This window comes from Anolis sagrei, chromosome 1 (assembly GCF_037176765.1).
Source record: "Anolis sagrei isolate rAnoSag1 chromosome 1, rAnoSag1.mat, whole genome shotgun sequence".
NCBI lineage: Eukaryota > Metazoa > Chordata > Lepidosauria > Squamata > Dactyloidae > Anolis > Anolis sagrei.
In genome coordinates, this window is record NC_090021.1 from 296,853,363 (window position 1) to 296,867,802 (window position 14,440).

Here is a 14,440-nt window from a genome sequence, read left to right on the forward strand (position 1 = left end):
CACTCGCCATGTGATTTTTGTTGCTTTAGCTTTATTTATGTTGGAAGATCCCTGTGTGTGAGTTTTTTTAATTTGTGGAGGTTAGTACACAGCCAATCAACACAGTCTTCACAAAATGAGGGTCCCATCCAGTGGTGGCTTCTCATCTGTTTCAGACTTCTTCCACCTTCACAGCCATTACAGCATGTACCATGTTGTCATTTGTCTGCCATTGAGGTCTTCAGATTGTTCTTGATCTGGATTGTCCCCTGTGGCTCCTCTTGGGAGTACATGCCTCCAATGGCTATGTCCACAATTTCATTTGAACATGCAGGCCCCCTTACCGCCCTGATAGATCTCAATATGTACATATATGCATTCAAAAACTGTTTTTCCCAAAATCCAAAACACTTCTGGTTTCAGGCGTTTTATTTATTTATTGTTTAAAATATTTATATTCCACACTTCTCACCCCGAAGGGGACTCAGGGTGGAGCACAGCATATACACGGCAAACATTTTGGATAAGGGATACTTGGTTTATATAATAAATGGGATAAAATGACATCAAGAGCATAGTGAAAGTAGTTAAAATTATGTGGTTTGAAAAAGATGGTGGAACTGACCATGGTTGAAAAAGCATTTCAGAAGTAGTTGTGTTCAGGTCTTGATGTGATGTTTTCTTTCTTTTAAAAAAAAATCTTAGAAAAATTCTAAAGCAGTCCAATTTTGTAACTGAGATTTGAAATGATCAAGGTGGTTAAATTTGTACAGTCTTTAGCAATGCACAGTCTCTCAAGTCCTATTCTGACCATCTGTTCAACATATGCAGATGGGGAAGGATCATATATGCTGTCCTTGCTTCTGACTGCCATATGTTTATGTGACGTTTATATATATATATGTCTGCCACTCCCTCTGGAACCTGGCACTCCTATGTTCTACATATACAAAATATAGTTATACATGAACAGACTGTTTTCAGGCCTTCAGGCAAATAAATCAAGATCAAAAATAGGGACAGTACATTCAGTCTTCTTTCTTCTCATCCATATGCTCAGCTGATCATCTGAATAGTATTTGACTTGGTCCATCATAATATGTTTATGGCACAATTGGGCACTATTTGTCTAAAGTCTTAGAACAGTTTTGTACTTCAAGACTCCCTCTAGTCCATGCAAGCATCAGAAATATAAAAAACAAATAAACAAACAAAACAGAAGTGTAGGATTGGGTCCCAAAAGGGTACAGGAAAGCCCTGTAGTTGTTTTTGCATAATCACCACTAAGGACTAGAAATTGTTCTATTTTTCTGTCTAATTTGTCGTTGGAATATCATTGAAGGTACTTGTGATGGCGCAACTGGCATCACCTGTATGTAAAACTTTAAGTTGCAAAGGTTTGGACCGTTGTAACATGTCCAGACATGCCTGTTTACTTTGTAAATGTATAGTTGAATTGATTGGTTATCTACAGCTGTCAATCAATGTTTTACATCAATTGGCTTGCTCCTCCAGCTCAATTGTTTGGCTCCACCCCTTCCTAGGGAGAAAAACAATACTTTCATTTTCATTCTTACCACCAAAAGCTCAACAGATGGACATGCGAAAGGCTTGGCTCAAAGCCCTTGGTCAAGTCATTTCTTACCACCAATTCTCAAGTTTATACCCTTAGGATTCATACTTCATGCCCAGCTCATCTGGACGACGTTGAGGAATCTTAAGCACCTTCAAACCAGTCCTTTGGTATCAAGAGGAAGACTTTGTGTCTTCAATATAGGCAATTGAACTGGGGTTGTGAGTGTTTTGACCTCATAGCCATTGAGAAAGAGGGAACTTGGAAGCTACTCAGCTGGAAAACTCCTTGGACCCAGGACAACCAGAGACTGTAATGTATATTTTCTTTACCCTTTTTGTAATATCAAGTTTAATGCCTCAGAAAGATAACTCCTTGTAAACAATAAAACCTATTTTGAGTTATCTATAGTGTCTTGTTGATCCTCGAGAGTTCTAGTTCTCTAAAGGAAGGCAAGAAGTAATCCCATGGGGAAAAGTTGCCACGTCCTTGTTTTTTACTAAGAACTATAGCTCTCCAGGCAGCGATGGCACAGGACTGACAAGGTCTAATTTGCTTCAAAACTGATTCAGGGGGCTGAATATGATTTGTGGGCTGTACTTTGGTTTATGGAGATATTTAAGTATTACTCCAAAATAACGGAGTTTTGCTTTCATATTTCTGTCATGAATATAGTGTCTAGATCAAGGAAAATAACAGTACCATTCTATTTTGCTTTGATCAAGCACCAATTGAAATAGTTGTCCAATTCTGGGCAACACAATTCAAAACAAATTGACAAGCTTGTAATGTTTCCAGAAGAGGGCAAGCAAATTAGTGAACGATCTGGAAACCATATACTATGAAGTTCAGCTTTGGAATCTGGGTATATTTTATTTGAAGAAGAGAAGGCGAAGAGGTGACATGATAGACATATTTGAATATTTGAAATAAGAGTGAGCAAGCTTGTTTTTTTCTGCAAAGTGACTGAAGGTGCATCTACACTGCAGAATTAATGCAGTTTGACACCACTTTAAATACCATGGCCACATGCTATGGGAACATGGGAAATGTAGTTTTACAAAGTCTTTAGCATTCTCTGGCAAAGAGTGCTGGTGCCTCACCAACTACAACTTCTATGATTCCATAGCATTGAGCCACACCAGTTAAAGTGGTGTCAGGCTGCATTAATTCTACATTGTAGATCCGTATGAGGACAAAATAATAGAATCAACAACAGGTAAAGAGATTCCACCTGAACATTAGGAATAATTTCTTGACTACTAGAGCTGCCTGGCAGTGAAATACACTGCTTCAGAGAATTGTGAAGCTTCTTTCAAAAGATATTTATAAACAGGAGTTAAATGGCCTTCTGCCAGGAGTGCTTTGATTGTGTATTCCTGCGTGACAGGGAGTTGGATTGGATGATCCTTGTGGTCTTTTCAGACTCTGTGGTTCTAATGTATGAGAACATCATGTTTTTAATCTTAAATTGTGTGGCCTGGTTCTATTTTCTGCATGTAATTTTTATATTAAAATGGAGTTGGCTTCCTGTTCAACCACTTAGAAAAGTGGCATGTGTGTGGGGATGAAAGACATGGAAATAATGTTTGATATGGATTATTTAGTTCACTGAGGCTGAGACAATTAGAGATATCTTACTGAAATTATTGAAGAATATGAGCAGAACCTTTCTTTCCACATCTCTTTTTCTATTTCAGTTCAGTGGAAAAGCAAATATATGTTTTGAATATCAACATTGTCAAATGCTAAATATCAGATACTGGTAGATGAAAAATAGAATTGAAACTACATGTTAAACAGATATCCATTTTCAAAATTTGCAGTGCATATACTGGGTACATCTATTGACTGCTTATGGTGAAGGACCAACAAAGCAGCTCCATGGTGGTTAATCTACATATACCGCTGATCCAGGTTAATGCAGACCCATGCTACTTAATGCAGCCTTTACCTGTGTTAACCAAAGTTATGGATTGCTCCAATTTTCCCTTCAGAATCTCGAGGAAGCCACAAATGTGGGTCTATATAAGCAGTTGGGTCAGTATTGAGACAGAACCAGATGCATATGTTTACATGGCTATTTGTGTTTCCTTGGCTCAGGCAGATGCCCCCCCCCCCCCGATTCTTCTCAATGCAGTGACCAGTGGGTACAACATGGATCAGTGCCCCAGACACTGTCATTCCATGTGATGAATGACTGGCACAAGCCATGTTGTGCCCACTGGCCACTATGATGAAGAGATGAGGGGAGAACACATCTGGTCTCACTGAACTGGCTTCAGCATGGGATAATCAGAACTCTTTCCCACTTCTGCAGTAGCTGGAGCGGGGGTGGTCTAAACCGTCCTGGGGCTGATCCTGGTTCAACCCCAGGATATGGCTCAACCCCAGGATATGTGGCCAGTGTAGAACCATCCTGACAAAGAAATAATGCAATCAAAACCAGCAATAGATATTTTCTCATTCCCGTTTAATTGGTTGTTTCCCCCTATATTTGAGACATTTGTATTTACATTTAACAAAATTCAGAATTTTGTAGCACAAATGAAATTCTCCTTGTTACTTTATGCCATAACCCATTTTCCTGATTTCCTTATTTTTTGGTATACACACACCCCTCAGGTTTATGTCAGCTCTAAAATGTTGCTTTTCAGTATCAGACAGATCACTTTAATGGAATATGAAATGAGTCAATTTCTGTCATAAGCTTCTCTTGAAATGAATCTGTGTGTACTGTTATATGAAAAGTTAGTGTATCTGTTATCATCTTTTCAATGTCTATGTGAAAACTGAATATAACTATACAGCTAAATAGGGAGCTAGATGAATCTCATAAGGATGCCAATAGATGCCAGATCTACTGTCATTCACCAACCAAAATATGTGTCTTTCCTGATAGAAACACATTTATTTGGAACATTTGCATACTAATATCTAGTTTATACTTTTATAAGCAGTTTTGTGTTTTTATGCTTGCACAAGTGAGATTTTTCTAAAACTTAAAAAATGAAATGTTGGTGTATATTCAGATCAGTTGGAGATAGGGTTACAGCTCTATGGCAGAGTCCATAAAACATCCCCCTTTCAATCCCTGGCATCTTCATATCTAAATGGGGAAAAAACTGCTGTCCAAAATCCTGAAGAGCTGCTGCCAGTTGGGTTTGATAAAATAGGCTAGCTGGACCAATGGTCTGACTTGGTTAAAAGCATTTTTTTTTTTTAATAATCTGTGATTGTGCTCTGAAACCTGTGACCTCAGGATTTCACATCGCTGTATACTTCATTAGACACAGTCTTTCATAAAATTCACATTTTCCAGGGACACCCTAATCTGGAAAGAATGCCTATAATGTAAGTGTAACAGCAGTGCATTTCCCCACAGTATGATCAGTCAACTTGTTTGCTTCTTCATTGTTCTATTTAGATGTGAAGTGTTGATTGGCAACTTCAAAGGTCATATTCTCCGATTTCTCAGATTTTTATACTGAACTCTGACCCAGCCTTACAAAGTGAAAACTATCCTCTGATAGCCCTTCAAACAGAGGACTGCTTCCAATAAGGAACAATAACCATCCTCCTAACTGCACATAACTATGTTTAAGATCTGTTGTTATTGTTATTACTATTATTATTTGTGTCCTGCTTTTTCTCTCTACAAAAGAGACTCAAGATAAAACCAATGCAATTAAAATGTAAAAATATACAAACAAACATTAAAATGGAATTAAACATTAACAGTAATAAAATGAAGTTAAAACCCTTAAAACCATTAAAAAACCTATTCCTAGCTAAAAACACTGTAACCCATGACTTCATCTTAAAAACTTTCTTCTTTAAAAGCCTGCCTGAATATAAAGCTTTTAATCTGCTGCTAGAAGGACAGCAAGGATTCTAGCAGCAGAACCATTCTGGCTTCCTTGGGCAAGGAGTTTCAGAGTTGAGGGGAAGGTCCATACTCTCAGAAAGAAGAAAGAAGGTCCATACTCTCATTCCCACCAACCAAACATGCGATGGAGGTGGGACTGAGAGAAGGGCCTCTTCTTAGGATCTCAGCATCTGGGCAGGTTCATACAAGGAGATGTGATCAGTTGAAGTCAGGAAACTGTGGATTCTTAATGTGTTTTGGCATATTTTCTCTGTTGGATATGGTTTTGTGGAAATTTCTATGGTGAGTTTGTAACCAGAAGAAAATAGGCTTGATTCCTAAATAGCTATTGAGGAAATATTAAAAACATTACACTATATTTCTAGCATACATCTACATTGTAAGTAACAAGTGATATTTTGATTCTTATTCATGAACTTGAATCCTGTTGATTTGTCCCATGTAGCATAGCGTTCTTGAGTAAATTGTTATAACACACAACTTTCATTGCTTCAATTAGACTACTTTACTTGCAACTAACAACAGGATTCAGGCCAGTACATAATAGAGATTAGTAGCCCTGAGCTTTCTCATAAGTCATTATTTGTTAAATGTGTACTCTCTAATAACATCTTTCCTTTGTTTAGACAAAAAAAAAATCTTCCTTCTGACTTAGCCAGTACAAGTGAGGGAGAGACAACTACATTAAACTTGCCCTGTATAATGAAAGGTAGTCAGCTAGCTTTGAGTAGTCCACTATAAACAAGAAGCTTAATTGGGCCTTACCAACAATTTTAAAAGTAATGCAAACAGAATCTGGGCCATATTACTATATTTAGTGTGCCAGATTGGGTTGGCAGGAGTTTTCAATTATTCCCCGAGGGAAGGAAAAGCGGATAGAGATTAAAAGCTATTTTGCTCTGTTAATCCTTTTTGTACTGTACATTCCCACCATATCTCTTGCCAGAAATTGACTTTGTGCTAGGAAAATCTCATTCCTTTCATCATGGTGTTCAAATAACTTAGTGCACTTTCCTTTCCTATGTTAATATGCAGGAGAAAAATAGGCCTACTTTTAACACTGAGACTTCAATGGCTATTCACCATCGGATAGGAAGTACTATAGATGTAACTATCAATGTTGCGGAGAGGTAGACACATTCATGGACAATGTAAGGGCAATAAACCAATTATTCTGCTTACACATCTAAATTCAGCATGAAATGCTCTTAAAATGAAATATTGTGCTATAGGTAAGTTCTTTATTTATTTTGACCATTTTACCCTATTTCTTCTAACTTTAAAAATGATTTACAAAAGCAAACATAAAATGAAATGAAACTGATCAATAGCTAAGCAATGATTAAAATGTTAAATTAAACCAGATACAGTGGAGCCTCTACTTAAGAGCATCCCACCTTAAGAGCATTTCGAGTTAGGAGGTATTGTTCTGCCCGGATTTTCTTTAGACATAAGAGCAGGGTTTTAGTTCAGCGCTAAAACCAGAGGGAACACTAGCACGAGAGTACATGGCTTTAGCGGTTCAAGGAAGCAGCCTCCATACCTCATGCCTCTGTGCCTGGTGTTCTTGTCCACTTTGGGAGACTGCTGTCTTCTTTGCTCTTGTCTTCTCTGATAAAATTTGCATTAGTTGTTTCTTTGTGTTTTTTATTCCTGGTATGTTTGGCTTCATGGAGAGAGAGTAAGAGAGGAAGGGAAGCTGGAAGGAGTAAAGCATGCCTCTTAACTTTGTGTTTTGTGCTTTCCTGGCACAACTTTGTGCTTCTACCATTTTAAAGTTGATCTTTTTTTATTGTTTTGTGTGAATGTGCATTTATAAATGATTTGTTATTTATAAAAAAAATCCTTTTTTAAAAAAAAATGTAATAAAAATGGAGGGGTGGGCCTGGAGGCTAGAACATAATAATAATAATAATAATAATAATAATAATAATAATAACAACAACAACAACAACAACAACAACAACAACTTATTTGTATTCTGTCCTATCTCCCCAAGGGGACTCAGGGCATTAATAGCATTTCAATGAATTTCAGTGGAAAAATTTGCTTTGAAATAAGAGTGTTTTGAGTTAAGAGCTCAGTCACAGACAAATTAAACTCTTGAATCAAGGTATCACGTATTGTAAGTTCCAAACAATCAGAAGGATGCAATTGTAACACATGTATTGATACGATATGCAATAATTTTAATATATCCTTTGTGTATCCAATAATTCTATTTTTCTTCTAGCAAATGCATACTGTCTCGTTCAGTTTTAATGTCTAAACAAACAGCTGTTATAGTTCTTTCAGAAGATATCAGGGAAAAAATTGAGGAATTTGATCTTGGAGACCATTATGGCTTAGTGGACCATTCATAATAAGTCCCTTTTCCTATTAACTCTGTTTTTATCATAGTGGAAGTAATGTTCTTCTTAGTTGTCTTAGGCTTCTTCCAGACAGCAATTAAATGCATGCCGAAGTGGGTTTAAGAAACCTGCTTAGGTACATGTTTAAGTCCCCACACCTCCCTCCAAAACCCACACTCTCCTGGTACCTTCTGGGAGGACACCCAGACACCCATCCACCCACCCTACCCCCCCAAAAAGAAAGAAGCATGTAAAAATTAAAAGAACTTACCCAGCCTCCTTTAAAGTACTTCTGTAGTCCTCCTGGGGTGTAGAAATGATGTGCCAGGAGACTGCAGAAGGTGGCAAATTCTCTCTCTCTCTCCCCCCCCCCCCCCCCCAGTCTGCTGGCATATCATTTCTACTCACCAGAAGGACTCCAGAAATACTTTAATAGTGGCTAGGTAAGTTCTTTTAAATTCTACAGCCTTCTTTTGGGAGTTTTAGGAAAGGAGTTGGTGCCCTATTGGTTTTCCGGACTCATTGAGCCTGAAAAACCCAAGATGGCTGTGTGGATTTATTTTTATTATTATTATTTCGGGAATGTCTATGCCACCTTTCTCCAGCAGACCCCGGGCAGCTCAAAACAACTTTAAAATATAGAATGTAAGATAAAACGATTGATAAAAACAGTGACACGATCCCTGGGCCCAATCCATGTTAGGCCCATATGTGGAAATACCCGAATCTTATTAAAGATCCAGGTCTTACCAAATATCAAATTAATTTGGGACAAAACAGGATTTTCCTGCTTTATCTTGAATTAATTCAATTTTACCAGAGGCGTTGTTTGGACCCTGTCTGGATGGGTCTTTACAGAATCCATATGTACTTTACAATGCAAAACTAAGACAGAAGTAGACTGCTAATAAACAATCAAAATTGTTGTCATTTGTGTAGTAATAAACAATGTCCCAAACATTATCTATTTGCCAATGGTTTTTTAAATAATAATAATAATAATAATAATAATAATAATAATAAAGGGTCTAAGGAAAAGGTTGCCATAAAAACTAGGATAAGAATACACCATGAAAATTGATCCAGATATCAACTGGAGCAGAGAGGTAATCTTTCAGAGTTTCTTATTGGAATATATATTTTAAAAGTTTGGATGGTGGGGGGTTCCAGATATTTACTCTTAGGTAAATTTGCCATTAGGGTGGCTTTTCTGTCCCAGACATTGGGATAAAAAAGTCACATGGTATTTTTCAGACAAAACCAGCAGAGGGAAGCAGACTTCTTCTGACACCACCCCATTGCCTTGGCTTTATGACATTTTACACCCCTGGACTGGACTGCAACTTAGTGTGGGGTACACAGACATCCCTGGAATTTTTTGTGGTATAGATTTAGATTTGGTGAAATATTTTATAGGCATATATGTGGAAGTACTCTGTAAGATATATAGGTCTCAGATTCAGGAGAAGCTTTAAAACTTATAGGGTATTTTAATAAAAGCAATTGATGTGTTGTTGTTGGGTTTTTTTAAAAAAGCAATGAATAAGGTTATAATTTCACATTGTAAAGACCAATATACACATATGGAATCAACCGATGTATTAATATCCATGGACTACCATTGCATCAAATATCAAATGTTTGTAAATATCTAGTGCATAACTTACATTTCAGAATGAGAAACTATTCTACCTGACTTTTTGATAAAATGCTTGAAAAGCAACGTTTTGCACTAGTATCTGGGGCATCCAGTTCTGTGAATTTGGCTGATGTGCACACCCATTCAATTTTCCTCCTCATTTCTCACTTGCATGATATTGTTGCACATTTCTTAAGGACATGTGATGTATGATTGACTCTTCTAGTGATAACAACAGGAAAATCTGGAATAGAGTATGAAAAGCTGTTTGTACGGGGGTTTCTTTCTTTTCACATCCCACAGGTATACCAAAATCACTGTAGTAGTCACTTCTTTCTATGGTTAAGAATACTTTATCTCAGTGGTTCTCAACCTGGGCTCCCCAGGTGTTTTTGGCCTTCAACTCCCAGAAATCTTAACAGCTGGTAAACTGGCTGGGATTTCTGGGAGTTGTAGGCCAAAAACTTCTGGGGACCCTAGGTTGAGAACCACTGCAAAATCAAATCCTTGATCCCAGGGATATTATAGATTACTGCAGCGTGTAGAAAAAAAGGAAAGGGTTACTCCATTCCTTTACAACCATGCAGCAGGTAGCAAGCAAACCACGTCATTGCACACATAAAATTATGCCCAAATTAAGGTCACTCCTAAAGGAAGATGATAATGTGAAATAATTTTTGTTTTAATCCTTGTACATCACAAAGTTATGAAACATAAATATTTGGAGCCTGGCTTTTAACTGGATTATATGCATCTCCACTGCCAGATAATCTGGCTACAGATCCTGGGATATAGGGGCAGTGTGAAAGGGGCCTCAGATGAATGATGGCTGAATTGAGTAAAGCTCTGAGAACTTCATTACACAAGGCAGTGAAACTAACATTGAAGCTGGTGATGGTCTGTATTGCGTGCCACTGTGTGCATCCTGCTACTGGTCTGCCTGCTCTCCATGATTAACTTGCTATTGACCAGAAAATCCAATCAATAGCCCACAACATTTCTGTCACCTACCTTGGTGTAATTGATCTACTCCACTTCTATGTTGGCATCATGGCAGTAAAGATTCATCAGAGAGTGGGATTTTTCTGCTCTTTCACTCACCCCTTTCTCGCTCACGATTCCTGAGTAGTCTTGTTTTTAGTTTATATTTTACTCTTGTATTTTCTGCTTTTTTATTTCTGAAATGGCAAAATTGTTCTAAGGAATTTAAAAATCACAGAAAAGCAGAAATGTAGGAAGACTGATATATCATAAGACCATTGTTTGTCAAATTGGGATAATTGTATGATGCGAGAAGCAGCATTGAATGAAGGTATTCATCTCAGTACATTTCTACTTTCTGTGATGGTGTGCTTGCTAGAGAATTATGGCTTCACATAATAAAATCCTGAGTCTGCTCTGTGTATCCACAGAGGAATCAGCAGCTCTGTTAATGACACCTAAACTGCCCATAAGAACTCATTGGGGAAGTAGGAGAACAGTGCCATTATTAGGGCTGTGCCAGCTACTGTGAAGGCATTAGGCGGGGCAGAGGAAATGCCTAATGCCTTCATAGTGTTCATTCAATCATACGCTGCCACAAGTGATCTCCCATAATGACTCAATAAGTGACAGTGAATGGGCCGTGGGGCCACGGGAAAACCTGCCCAGCGATCTGCCAATCATAGACTCTTGAATCAGATATGAAAAAACAAAATCTCTGTGCAGTTGGCCCTTCATATCCATGAGGTCTGAATCTACAGTTTCAACTAACCATATATTCAAACTATATAACACAATGCACAATATACAAAAGAAGTCAGGAACCAACAAGACATGAGACTGGAGATAGATGCAGATCTGTAGAGAGTCTGAGGACATGTGAAATGGTGAGAATTCAAGCACAGTGCTTAGTGGAAATCCACACCTTCCTCCATTTCACAGATCCTCAGGCTTCTATTTTGTTCACCATTCCATATAATGGGACTTCATCATCCATGGATTTTCGTATCTTTGTGGAGCCCTGGAACTAATTCCCTACACATTCAAAGGGCAGATTGTATAGCCAAACACAGAATACCTCAGGAATAACCAAAGGGAAATCAACAGCTGACCATTCATATGCATAGAACATATTCATTCTACACCCTAAAGACCAGAAATCAGGCAAAAAAGCATAGAAAGAAATTGAACTCTTTATTTCGATTGCAAATCTACAGATAGTTAAATATCAAGTCGTTAAAATCTCAGGATTATGCTGCTTGAAATAAAACACCATTACTGTACAACTATCAACAGCATTCAACATTAAATCATTGCATCTGGATTTTAAGTGTGATATCAAAGTGAGAATTGTGGTGCCTAGATTTTACAGCATGAGCCTGGAATGGTAAAGCTGCTGTTGCTATGGCTGCAGTTTCATCCACTGCATAGCTTCGGTTTTCTATAGCTAAAAGGCTTCATGGAATATAAATTTCCACTGCAGCAATAGTAGTCAAGTAATAGCCTAACAAAACTGCCTCAATCTTTTCAGCTACCTAATCTGATTCCCAAGCCCATGTTTAGCATTGGGTTTTTTTCAGCTTTTATTTTATACAAAAGGTGAGTTGGTCCTAAAGAAGGAAGACAAATTAGAGTTCTAATTGTGTTAATAAATACAGAAAAGTCTCCCCCACCCCTTCCTTGCTGTGCCTCTCTGTCAATATTGTGCACAAGTCAATCGTTTCCTTACTCCTTGTTTAGCCTATTGAAATTTTGAACTTGTAATGCTGGCCTGCCATTTTTCTTTTCCTCATTTTCCTTTCTTTGTGCGTGGCATGTGGGTTTTGTTTCATAATACATTGTACCTCCAAGTTAAACATAATTGTCCTAAAGTTTTCAATGCTGTTCAGTAGTAAGTGCCAGGATTTAGCATGTATAACATTGTCTGAGGCATTTGTTCAGCTGTCTGCTGAATCCCCTGAAACTAATGCTCAGTCTCTATTAATGTCTCAGTCCCTGGAAACCGCAGCCTATTCTCTCCTATAATTAATCTTGCAGGTACTGCCTTGACATTATTGGTTCACCAGCAGAGCAGAACTGCCTCAGCCATCAATAATAATTCAACACATTAGGATGAGGCCTACATACACAGCCCACAGAGGTAGCCAAACTGTGTGAAATCACTAGAATTCCTTTTGGGTTAGGAAAAAAGTGTATTTATATATGTGTGCGCCTCTACACATACACACACACACACACAAGAAAATCCTCTGTAAATGAAAGTAACATTTGGGGCTCCTTGAAAAATCCTCCAAGAAAAAGGGGTTTTGTGTACCTTAATTTTGCTTTATGCTTTGTTTCTAAACATAGCTACCGTTTCATACAATTTTTTTTATTGTTACAGAATCTTAATACTGAGGCTGTAACAAATTGTCTTTCACAATGTTGAGAACAAGAGAAGTAGGGGATTTATTACTCAATATTTCTGTATTACTGATTGGAACGTGAGGCGCATCCTCAATTCCTCCGACTGCAGGCTTTTCAGCCCTCTGTCTCCCTCCCCTTCTCTTTCTTTCTTCCTTTCTCCTACAAAATTATGGGCAGTCAAAGACGTGCTTTCTGATTTTGTGTAGACAGCAGCTGTGCAATTTCAAGCAGAATGTTTGCTTTGATCCTCCTTCCTTTAATTGAAATCCACAATTATGAGATTTGCTTCTTTTATGTTTGCGAGTTTATTGGTTTAATCTACGAAATGTGCTGTCTTGCTGTCTTGCACAGTTAAAGGCAACAGCTGGGATTTAAGTTGTGACTTAGATGACAAACTGGGAAGAGATTTCCCCTCTCTGTGTCTACTATTGACTGGGAACAAAGCCCTTTTCATCAAATTTTAGGGCACTTGATATTTTGAACAGAGCCACACATACACACACCAAACTGTGTGGCAATAAATGCTAACATTTTTTCCCCCATTTATGTGATTGAAATGAATGGAAACATTCTGCTCTGAAGAAGAAACTGCTCAGGCATTTCAGTTTGGGAAACCTTTGTAAAGGTAAATCATTTGTGGTACAGCAATAATTATTCTAACCATGTTTTAATATCATCTCCTGCTTAAAAGTATCCAGAAATGAACAGTGATAGCAATACAATTCTGACCTAGAGTTAATCCCATCTAAACAACTGTTGTCAAGTTTATTTATTTACTTGATTTATATACCGCTTTTCTCATCCCTGGGGGGACTCAAAGCAGTTTCCAGTATATCTATGGCAAAATTCAATGCCTTACAAAAGATGAAAACAACAGTAGCATAAAACAATCAATTAAATCATAAAATGTAACTGCATTTAAATTTTAAAACAAGGGATTAAAAACAAATTAATATAAACATTAAAATCACATGATCCAAAGGCATGGTCCAGACCGTTCCAGTATCAAATAACAATTGCACAAATTCAGTGTTCACTTCTTGTCCTGCTCACTGCCGAAATGCTTGGTTCTGCAACCATGTTGTTTTTCTCTGAAGGCCAAGAGGGAGGGCACTGATCTAATTTTGTCGGGGAGGGAGTTCCATAGACAAGGGGCCACCACTGAGAAGGCTCTGTCTCTCGTCCCCACCAGTCTTACCTGCGAAGGAGGTAAGAGCAAGGCCTCCCCGGATGGTCTTAGCCTCTGAGATGGTTCATAGAAGAGGATACATTCGAACTCAAGAGTAGCAATGCTATCATGCTGGCAATGCATCACCCTACCCTAATTTTACACTCCACAATGGCAATGTGCTACTCGTTTTTTATTGAGAATTACAAATGAATGTGGCTGTTTTCCTCATGTTACTTATATGAGCTTCTATGTACATGCATAGGGCAGCTGCATGACAAGCTCCAAAGCGCAGTTGGAATATAAGAACTGTAAGTAAGTAAGTAAATTACAAATGAATGTGGCTGTTTTCCTCATGTTACTTATATGAGCTTCTATGTACATGCATAGGGCAGCTGCATGACAAGCTCCAAAGCGCAGTTGGCTCAAACATCTGGAGTTTGAATCGATTAGA

General features: G+C 37.9%; 1 long non-coding RNA gene across 1 annotated transcript in view; it reads left to right on the forward strand.

Annotated features, from left to right (window-relative positions):
* The first annotated feature begins 1,518 nt into the window (after positions 1-1,518).
* Positions 1,519-14,440, forward strand: part of LOC137095826 (uncharacterized) — a 125,516-nt gene continuing 112,594 nt past the window's right edge. Inside the window, exon 1 of the long non-coding RNA XR_010908988.1 lies at positions 1,519-1,864. This is a non-coding gene — a long non-coding RNA (uncharacterized lncRNA). The remainder of the gene's footprint in view (positions 1,865-14,440) is intronic.